This window comes from Cricetulus griseus, chromosome 3 (assembly GCF_003668045.3).
Source record: "Cricetulus griseus strain 17A/GY chromosome 3, alternate assembly CriGri-PICRH-1.0, whole genome shotgun sequence".
NCBI classification, from domain to species: Eukaryota; Metazoa; Chordata; class Mammalia; order Rodentia; family Cricetidae; genus Cricetulus; species Cricetulus griseus.
In genome coordinates, this window is record NC_048596.1 from 225621828 (window position 1) to 225632756 (window position 10929).

General features: G+C 37.5%; 1 pseudogene; it reads left to right on the top strand.

The window, feature by feature from the left end:
• Nucleotides 1-1580: 1580 nt before the first annotated feature.
• LOC100757647 lies at nt 1581-2037 on the top strand (annotated as a pseudogene).
• Nucleotides 2038-10929: the final 8892 nt, after the last annotated feature.

The following is a 10929-nucleotide window of genomic DNA, read 5'->3' on the forward strand; positions in this document are numbered from 1 at the left end:
CATCAATGCCATATACAACAGCCTTCTTATAAGCCCTTTCTCTGCTTAAATTAACCTTGAAAAGCATAGAATTGGGAAGATCAGTGTCACAGTGTATATTGTGTATTTGGCATTTATAAATACTAGACTGAGTATCTAGAGGGTAGTAAACAATAGACTTTTTTCTAGCAATTCGTGGCACACAACAATCAATTCTTTAGTAGAGTCATCAACAGTACTGTCCCAGTAAAAGCAGCCTGTGAAGATGGGGGTTTGGGGGTTAGTGGAGGCTTTTAAATTAATAAAGGTCATTTGGAAAGTAAGATCCTGAACACTCCAAAGAAAAGATGATAAATTAATGATCATTTCATGAAATAAAAATGTAAACATTTTGTGTGAATAAATCTGTAACTTCCCATCTCATACCAAGCAGCTATGATTGGTGTGTGTACCTCAAGTTTTGCATGTCAGAACATCAACTCCTCAATGCATCATCTTTGGGATTTGTTGGAGTCAGAGAGGAGGAGACATCCTAGATGGATTACTGCCGTTTATCACAGGAATAAATGAACTATGGTGAGGCTTTGCCTAAGCTTCTCCATTAGCATGTACCACCACATGCTTTTCATTTCTGCCAAGAGTTGAAGCACCACAAGCCCTCACCAAATATGAAGACCTACTCCACCACCCCCATCGCCTTTGAAACCATGAGCCAAAATGTTTGTTTTTTTATAAGTCACACAGTCGAAGATACTATTTTATGTCAAGAAGAAATGGATAGAAACAATTGTGCTAACATAACAGACTACCCAAATCAACATTTTATTCAGAGAGGTGATGAGTTCTATGAGATACATTCCTGAGCTTCTTTGGTCTCTCGGATGACACACTGATGTTGGATGAATAGCCTTTTCACTTATAGGAGTGAGACAGCGGGAAAACACAGGAAATGTAAGTGTCTGTGTGCAACTTCCACAGGACTTGTCCAAGTACTGGAACAAGGATGTTCCTTGACATCACTTCACGTGAGAGAATAAAACTTTCAAAAGGAAGTTCCTTCCCTTATATCTAATTTCCTTCTGCTATCACAGATTTATGAGGGAAGTCAGGTCTCAGAAGACCTTGGGGGAGGTAATTACAAATTCAAATATTGAAACAGAATGATCAAACACAAATAATTTATGAGAGTTTGTGAGGCTAAAAAATAATCTGCAAATATTATACCTTAAAATGGCTTTCAGAATTTTAGGAAGGAAAAGACATTTTAAAATGAAATTAAACTTATCCAGAAGAGTTAATTTATTGGAGATCCAGTATTCAGTGTGTATCAAGAGGTCTTCTGGGTGATTCATCTAGAGGGTGAATAAGTTGCTGACTAAACATAGATCACTGCGATGAATAAAAACACCCTAAACATGAGAAATTTCTTGGTAAAAGTAAATAGAAATAATTTAAAAGAAAATGAAATCATAGTCTTAGAAAATGACTTTGGACTTACTCAGACCAGCCTTTTTTTTTGTCAATTTATGAACCTATAAGATACTGTTTCCTGACAAAACCGGATGTCGCGCATGTCTCTTTCCTTTTGCAGACATCACTGGATTGCAGCCGCCAAAATGAAGTTCAATCCCTTCGTGACTTCTGACCGAAGCAAGAACTGCAAACAGCATATCAATGCACCTTCTCACATGCGGAGGAAGATCATGTCTTCCCCTCTCTCCAAAGAGCTCAGACAGAAGTACAATGTTCTATCTATGCTCATTCGAAAGGATGATGAGGTTCAGGTTGTCCGAGGACACTACAATCAGCAGATTGCCAAAGTGGTCCAGATGTACAGTAAGAAGTACATCATCTACAATGAATGAGTGCAGCCAGAAAAGGCTAATGACACAACGGTCCATGTGGGCTTCCATCCCAGCAAGGTGGTTATCACCAGGCTAAAGCTGGACAAAGACCGCAAGAAGATCCTGGAAAGGAAAGCCAAGTCTCGACAAGTAGGAAAGCAGACGGGCAAATACAAGGAAGAAACGATTGAGAAGGTGCAGGAGTAGGGGTGCCTCATACACAGCTTAAAGACTGTTTAAGTAAAAAAATAAAAAGATACTGTTTCCTTTTTAAAGATTTGTTTTTCATTAGAACATATATGGGCACAGGGATATACACCTGAATTTAGTTCTTACAGAGCCCAGAAAAGGGTCTATGATACCCTGGGATTGGAATTACAATAGGTTGTGATGTAGGAAGCACAGGGGATGGAAACAAAACTAATGTCCACTGGAATACCCAAATGTACTCTTAACTGCTGAGCCATTTTTCCAGGCCCAAGTTTCATTCATTCATTATTTATCTATTTAACTATCTATCTACCTATCTATCTATTTATTGCCTTTTATTGAAAATAGCTTTTTCCTTCACACAATATATCCTGATTATAGTTTCCACTCCCTCTACTCCTCCCAGTTCCTCCCCCACCTCCCCTCATATGAGGATCCACTCCCATATTGTGTCTCTTTTTAAAAACAAACAGGCTCCTAATGGAAAATAATGAAATAATATCAAATATAATAAACAAAAAACTAGCATACAGAATAGGACAAAATAAGCAAACAGAAGGAAATGAACCCAAGAAACAGGACAGAAAGTGATACAGATGCAGAGACCCACATTTTTATACACTCTAGTCCCATATCTCATACTAGCATTAAATTGTATATATATATATATATATATATATATATATATATATATATATATTCCACAGGATTAAATTAGGTTAAAAAAAGACAAAATTTAAAAAAATAGGAAAAGTCCTGACAAGACTTTATGAGCTGAGGAACCTCCAAAAACTACATTGAGTTTGTCTTCAAATCTACTAATGAATATGCAGCTTGTCCCTAAGAGTAGTTTGTTTCTCCAGTAAAACTTCCTTGGAGAAAACTAAATTTTCAATTTTAAGTGACTATCAATTGGAGACAGCTTCTGGATTAGAGATAGGAATATGTGCTACTTCTTTCAGCTCTAGGACCTTATCTGGTTTAGTGTAGGCCCTGTGCATGAGGTTCACTCTCTAGAAGTTCATATGGGCTTAAATCATGTTGATTTTGATGGCCTTGTTTACTGGTGTTTGTAGTAGTTTGAAAGAAATTGACCCCCAAATGGAGTGGCACCCTTAGGAGGAGTGTCTTTGTTGAACTAGGTGTGGCCTCATTAGCAGAAGTATGTCAATGTGGGAATGGGCTTTGAGGCGTTCTTTGCTCAAGCTACACTCAGTGTGGCAGACAGTTCACTTACTTCTGCCTGTAGATCAAGACATAGAGCTTTCTCCCAGCTACCTTTCCAACACCATGTTTGCCTGCAAGCCACCATACTTCCTACTATAATGATAATAAACTAAACCTTTGAAACATAAGCTACCCCAATTAAATGTTTTCCTTTATAATATTTGCCATAGTCATGGTGTCTCTTCACAGCAATAGAGCACTGCCCAAGACAGTGAGTGTCCTTGATCCTTTCTGGCTTTTATCCTCTTTGTACCTATTATATTCTTTTTCTGACATGTTTGCTCCAAAGGCTTTCAGTTTATATACCCACACACACACAATTAGCATTTCTCTGGCAATAGCAAGAATAACAGGCATACAATTTTCAGGTCCAAGAAGACAGATAAAGACTAATAAAGCAGACACCTGTTATCTTGCTAAAGTCTCAGAGGGGTGTGACTGTGTAGCACCCGGGTATATCTGAAAAGGTTCAATAGAGGAAGGTGTTATGTAGTGTAAAATCCAGGGCCTGATATTTCCAACCTTTGGGCCAAGCAGTTGTTTTGTGCTCACTGACCGCCAGTGAGAAGAATTTCCTTTCTCTGCAGCCTTTTCAAGAGTTCAAGGCACTCAGTATATATTCTAGACATCAAGATTATACAGGCAAATGAAAAGTTACCCTCATGATTTCCCATAGATATATGTGTCCAGTAGATCTGGAAAGTATTTATGAGATACACACACATATACAGGCTATGGAAAAAAATGCAATTAGTACCTTTAAAATTACAGACAGAAGCAACAGATTTTCTGGAGTCTGTATTTCTTGCAGACCATGCAAGACAAGTTTTTGTTCATCAGAAGTTAATTCTGACAAGTTGACACCTAGAATATTAATTGCTACATATGTAATAAATGATAAAGGATCTCAGTAGAGTATGTCCATTGGGGGTACCAGGTAAAATGTATTCCTAGGTTCTTGGAGCTAACTATTCTGGATGGAGATAAGCTGAGGTTGGGTCTCTGAGAGAGTCCCCAGAAGGGAGGAAAGCAGAATTTTCTGCCAAGATATACTTAGTTCCTTGGTAATGGTAGCAGAGGGTAAGGAGAGACTCTCGTACAGAACTGGGGATGAGACTGGGTGGGGGGAGGATTGAACTGGGAGAAGAAGAGAAAAAACGTGAAGATCTGTAGTTAGCTTACCTGCTTTCCTGACCACAGTGTCCTGTGGTTTTCCCTGGAATCAAGATGTTCCTTTCTTAAAAGCACTAAAAAATACAGCTGTGAAAATAACACTTTCTGAAAAGTGCTAAGTGGTTGGTTCCCAATGACAGAGACACTGGTGAGTAAATCTGTGACTAAAATAGACTTTCTGAAATGGGGGTGGGGTAGAAAGGCAGGTAAAGGTAGAGAAGTTAGAGCTCCTAGTCTTAGCTCCACTCTGAGGAGCTTGGATCTTATTCAAATTCAAGATATGAAAATCAGCTGAAAAATGGAGACTCAGCAGATTTTAGACCTACCCGAGAACTCAGTCACAAGGCAAAATTTAACAAAAAAAAGGGAGACATTTAGACAGGTATAGAAAATAGCAACAAAGATCAGAGGATTTGGACCCCTTAAAGCAACCACATAGGAGATGTAAACTAGGAGCATTTCCTTCTCGGTGGTAATATGGGCTGGTTTCTGGGTTCTGAGTGTCCATTAGTTTGAGCATATTAGCTGCCATTTTAGGAAAGTTTCACTGTTGAGTTTTCCTCTGGGATCTGAACACACACACACACACACACACACACACACACACACACCACACCTATTTCTGGTTCTCAATACCCGAAAATCATCCTTTTATTTCTGTCAGGACAGAAGGGACAATAGCTATTTGTAAATCTCTCTATATAGTAAATTATCTTAAAATTCTCTCTTCTGAGACAGAGTCCCAGCTCCTTCTCCCAGTAGGAAGAGCTACTGTTCAAACCATAGGACCCTGTAGTTTTTCTCTCTCACATAAAAGAAGTAGAGAAATGTTGGGGGATATTTGTACACTGTGTGAAGATGTATTGTTGTGATTGGCATAATAAAATGCTGAACAGCCAATATCAAGGCAGGAAGTATAGATGGGATTTCCAGGGACAGAAAGGAAGAGGAGGAGGAATTGAGGCACGTGAAAGAAGCCAGGAGACACAGAAAGGAAACAGGAGGTGCAAGATGGAAGATAGGTATTGTCATGTGATAGAATGTAGATTAATATAAATGCCTTATTTTAAGTTATAAGAGCTAATTAGGAATAAGTCTAGGCTACAGGCTGAGGTTTCATAATTAATGAGAAGTCTCCTTGTCATTTGAGATCTGGCAAAGAAAAAGACTTGTTACAGGGGAAAGTTTAAACAATAAAAAAAGTGTGTGTATCATACTTAATCCTCTCCCTAAATTACCTTTATTTCTACTGTTACCTATCATTTCTTCTCCCTATCATTTTATCATATTAAAAAATGCTCTAAAGAGATGGATTAAAATCGAAAGAGGGAAAAGTTGGACTTAATTTAAGAAAATATTGTTAGGGAATCACAGACTACTTTGGATAGAAAGTTACTAGAGAAATGTTAAGCCTTGGCATTTACACTGACAGCAAGCATTAAACACAGTAAAGCTTCTGGCTAGATTAATACAGAATTTCAAACTAAAGCATATAACTCTACCATTATTTAAAATCTTATGCCAGCTTTCAATAAAACATAATATTCTGAAATGAAATTTTGAAAATCTGAAAATATCAAGCAATCAGAATAATTAAATTAAAATGTAGAATTATCAGATGGACAATTTTTAAAAAAAACAATATTGCTTGTTATGTTAAGAACTCCAATAGAGAATATGCAGTACAAGAGAGAACTGGAAACTTTAAGAAAAAAGAATGGGTAGGTGATGTGAGAAATAGAAATGAGGTAAATAAATCATATGAGTAGTGCTTGGAATGGACCTATTAGTATATTAGTAAAGCCCCAAAAGAACCTATCAAGCTTAAGGATAAACTGTCACAGAATTTCTAAACTGAAATAGACCAAAGATGGAAAAACAAGAAGCATGGAAGTACTAGAAAGACAGAGTTTTCTGGGGAAAACATAGATAGATAATGATTGATACCAGTGTAGAAGCAGAGTTTGGAGGCCTAAGATGCAGGCATGGAATGTAGACATGGGATGGATGGTTTGAAGATCATGTTTGTATAGCAGTGAGGTTGAGCTGCCCAGTAGACCAGGGTCAAGCCATTGAGGACTCTGGTGAAAACACCAGTATGGGTGTTACTATTCCAAAGAAATTTGTGCTGCCATCCAACAGCTATCCTATTGGTCAAACTTTCCATTGCTGCTGTGAAGGGATGCTATGGGGAAATAAGGCCACTGATACGGGACTAGATGGAGCTTGCCAATCTTATTTCCCCACTGTGCCTCATCCTCAAGCTGAAAGACGCTGGTATCATCGACCTCCTCTGTTCTAGGAGAAACTGCTGACATTGTTGTGGAATTCAAAAAGCTGCCACTATAAGAAATTTCTCCTAAATGTTCTTGGATTATATCTATATAACCATTAGTCACCTGACCCCAAAAGAGAGAGCTTGTTCAAAACAAATTTAACAAAATTTTATGGGCCAACTTATAAAACCCACCACCAGTGACCATGCATATGTTACACGCTCCAGCTGTGGTTACTGCATAATATATTTATATAAGAAAGATAAAATGAATTAAAAGCATAAAATAATATATGCATTTTAGAAACATCAAAATAAGGAGAATGGAGAGCAGATGAATTGCAATAATAAGAGCCAAGAGTTTATCAAAATGAATTACAGGCATAAAATGAACGATCCTGGAGGCCCAAAGAACTATAACAAAGAAAAATAAAAACTATGACATATCTAATGCAAAAAAAAGAAGAAAAATATTACACAGAAAGGATGAAGGATAAGAATTACATTAAAATTGTTTCAATTTTGCAAGGAATACAGAAAAGAAAAAAGAATATACAATGAGTTAAGTATTAAAGAAAAATAAAATTAAGATTTCCATATTCAAAAAACTCTCTCTAATAAGTGAAAGAGACATACTTTGTAAAAGAAAGATTTTAAAACATTCTTCAAGAAAAATTCAAATAAGGGAATACAACAATTTACATTTTAAATAGAGGGAAAGGAAAATTTAAGAAGATAAACATGGCAAAATATTTCTGGTTTATATTTAGGCTTATTTATTTATTTTAGGATATGTGTATGTGTCTGAGTGTATTATGTGCACTGAACGCATGTTTGTATATACAGCATCTAGAAGTGGACATTGGAGCTCCTAGAATTAGCATTCAGGCATCTGAAATTGTGCTAAAAATCAAACCTGGGCGTTTTGCAAAAGCTACAAGAAGATTTAAATACTTAACCGTCTCTCCACCCACTACTTTCACTTTCATATCTTGAGTTGAATGAGATGAATAATGTGTTGTACATAGATTAAGAAAAAAATGAAATAAAGAAAAAGTGTAATTTGTTCAAGGGTTCCTCTCACTTTCTCTTCTAAGAGGTTCAGTGTGGCTGGATTTATGTTGAGGTCTTTCATCTATTTGGATTTCAGTTTTGTGCAGGATAGATATGGATCTATTTGCAGCCTGCTACATGCCACCATCCAGTTATACCAGCACCAATTGTTGAAGATGCTTTCTTTTTTTGATTGTATAATTTTAGCTTCTTTGTCAAAAAATCAGGTGTTCATAGGTTTGTGGGTTAATATCGGGGTCCTCAATTTAATTCCATTGGTCTACCCCTGTGTGTTTTTATGCCAATACCAAGCTGTTTTAGGACTATAGCTCTATAGCAGATTTGAAGTCAGGGATGGTGATGCCTCCTGAAGTTCCTTTATTATACAGGGTTGTTTTGGCTATGCTGGGTCTTTTGTTTTTCCATATAAACTGATTATTATTCTTCCAAGGTCTGTGAAGAATTGTGTCAATATTTTGATGGGGATTGCATTGAATCTGTAGATTGCTCTTGGTAAGATTGACACTTTTACTATGTTGATCCTACTCATCCAAAAGCATGGGAGATCTTTCTATTTTGTGTTTACTTCTTTGATTTCTTTCTTTAATGACTCAAAGTTCTTGTCATGCAGGTCTTTCACCTGTTTGGTTAGAGTTACCCAAAGATATTTTATGTTGTTTGTGGCTATTGTAAAGTGGGATGTTTTACTGATTTCTTTCTCAGCCTCTTTATTGTCTATATATAGTAAGACTACTGATTTTTTTAGTTAATCATGAATCCTGCCACTTTTCTGAAGGTGTTTATCACTTGTAGGAGTTCCCTGGTAGAATTCTTCAGGTCACTTATGTAAACTATCATATCATCTGCAAATAGTGAAAGTTTTACTTCTTCCTTTCCAATTTGTATCCCCTTGTTCTCCTTTTGTTGTCTTATTGCTCTAGCAGGAACTTCAAGTACAATATTGAGGAGATATGGAGAGTAGACAACCTTGTCTTGTTCCTGATTGTAGAGAAATCACTTTTGAGTTTCCCTCCATTTAATGTGATGTTGGCTGTCAGTTTGCTGTATTTTGCCTTTATTGTGTTTAGGTATGTCCCTGTTATCCCTGATCTCTCCAAGACCTTTATTGGCACAGGAGACAACTTTCTGAATATAACACCAATAGCACAGACACTGAGATGGACAATTAATAAATGGGATCTCCTGAAACTAAGAAGCTTCTGTAAGGCAAAGGACACAGTCAACAAGACAAAATGGCAGCCCACAGAATGGGAAAAGATCTTCACTAACCCCACATCAGACAGAGGGCTGATTTCCAAAATATACAAAGAACTCAAAAAGCTAAGCACCAAAGCACCAAATAATTCAATTAAAAAGTGGGTTACAGAGCTAAACAGAGAATTATCAATAGAAGAATCCAAAATGGTTAAAAGACACTTAAGAAATTGCTTAACATCCTTAGCCATCAGGGAAATGCAAATCAAAACAACTCTGAGCTATCATCTTACACCCATCAGAATGGCTAAAATAAAAAACACCAATGACAATTTATGCTGGAGAGGATGTGGAGAAAGAGGGATGTTTCTGCATTGCTGGTGGGAGTACAAACTTGTACAGACATATTGAAAACCAGTATGGTGGTTTCTCTGGAAAATGGGAACCAGTCTAGCTCAAGATCCAGCAATTCTACTCTTAGGCATATACCCAAATGATGAACATTCATACAAGGACATCTGTTCAACTATATTCATAGTAGTCTTATTTGTAATAGCCAAAACCTGGAAGCAACCTAGATGCCCATCAACTGAAGAATTGATACAGAAAATATGATACATTTAGACAATGGAGTACTACTCAGCAGAAAAAGAAAATGGAATCTTGAAATTCACAGGCATGTGGATGGAACTAGAAGAAACCATCCTAAGTGAGGTAAACCAGTCCCAGAAAGACAAACATGGTTTGCACTCACTCATATATGCATATTAGACATTGAGAAAAGGATTACCAGTCTATAATCCACACCTCCAGAGAAGCTAGGATACAAGGAGGACAGTACGAGAGACAAACACAGTCCCCCAGTGAAGCAGAAAGGGACAAGAGCCCCTGAACAAATTGGGAGCATGGGCAGGTGGGAAGGGAAGTAGGAGAAAGAGGAGGAGAAAAGAGGACGGGGAGAACATTAGGAATCAGGAAGATTGAGTGGGGAGAGGAATAGAGGAGAGCAAGAGACACATCGATAGAGGATTCACTATAGGTTTCAAGAGAAATCTGTCACTAGGGAATTGTACAGAGATCCACAAGGATGACCCCAACTAGGAACCTAAGCCATAGTGGAGAGGCTGCCTTAAATGCCCTTCCCCTAAAATGAAAATGATGACTACCTTAAATGCCATCCTAGAACCTGCATCCAGTAGCTGATGGAATCAGAAGCAGAAATCCACATCTAAGCACTGAGCCAAACTCTTGGAATCCAGTTTCAGAAATGGAGGAATGATTAACAAAGGGGTCAAGACCACGATGGGAAAACCCACAGAAACACCTAACCTGAGCAAGTGGGAACTCATGGACCCCATTATGATAGCTGGGGAACCAACCTAGCACCAAACCAGGCCCCCTGAACTCGTGTATCAGCGTGTATCAGCTAGAGCTCTGGGCAGTCTATGGGGCCTCTGGCAGTGGAACCAGGATGTACCCCTAGTGCACGAATGGACTTTGGAAGCCCATTTTCTATGTATGGATACTCTCTTAGCCTAGATACACAGGGGAGGGCCTAGGCCCCTCCCCAAATGTCTTAAAAGATTTTGATCATTCTCCCTAATTGTGTGGATGGGGGATGGGATGGGGGCATGGGAGAATGGGAGGGAGAGAGAACTGGAATTTATATGTAAAATAAGATTGTTTCTAATTTTTAAAAATTACAAAAAAAAGAAAAGAAGTGTTATAAGAACTGAGGGCTGTGGATATGTGGTAACTGCACCATTTGTGAATTAGTGCAGTATTATTTGTATTAAATTAGTTGAAAAGACATACAAGATTAACTTTTGAGCTACTACTCAGACAATTGAAAGAATAATAATTTATGGTTTTCAAAATGAAAGGAAAAGATAATTATAATTATGACCAATTAATAATGAGTAATGAGAAAAAGATCATGTGAGCATAAAAACA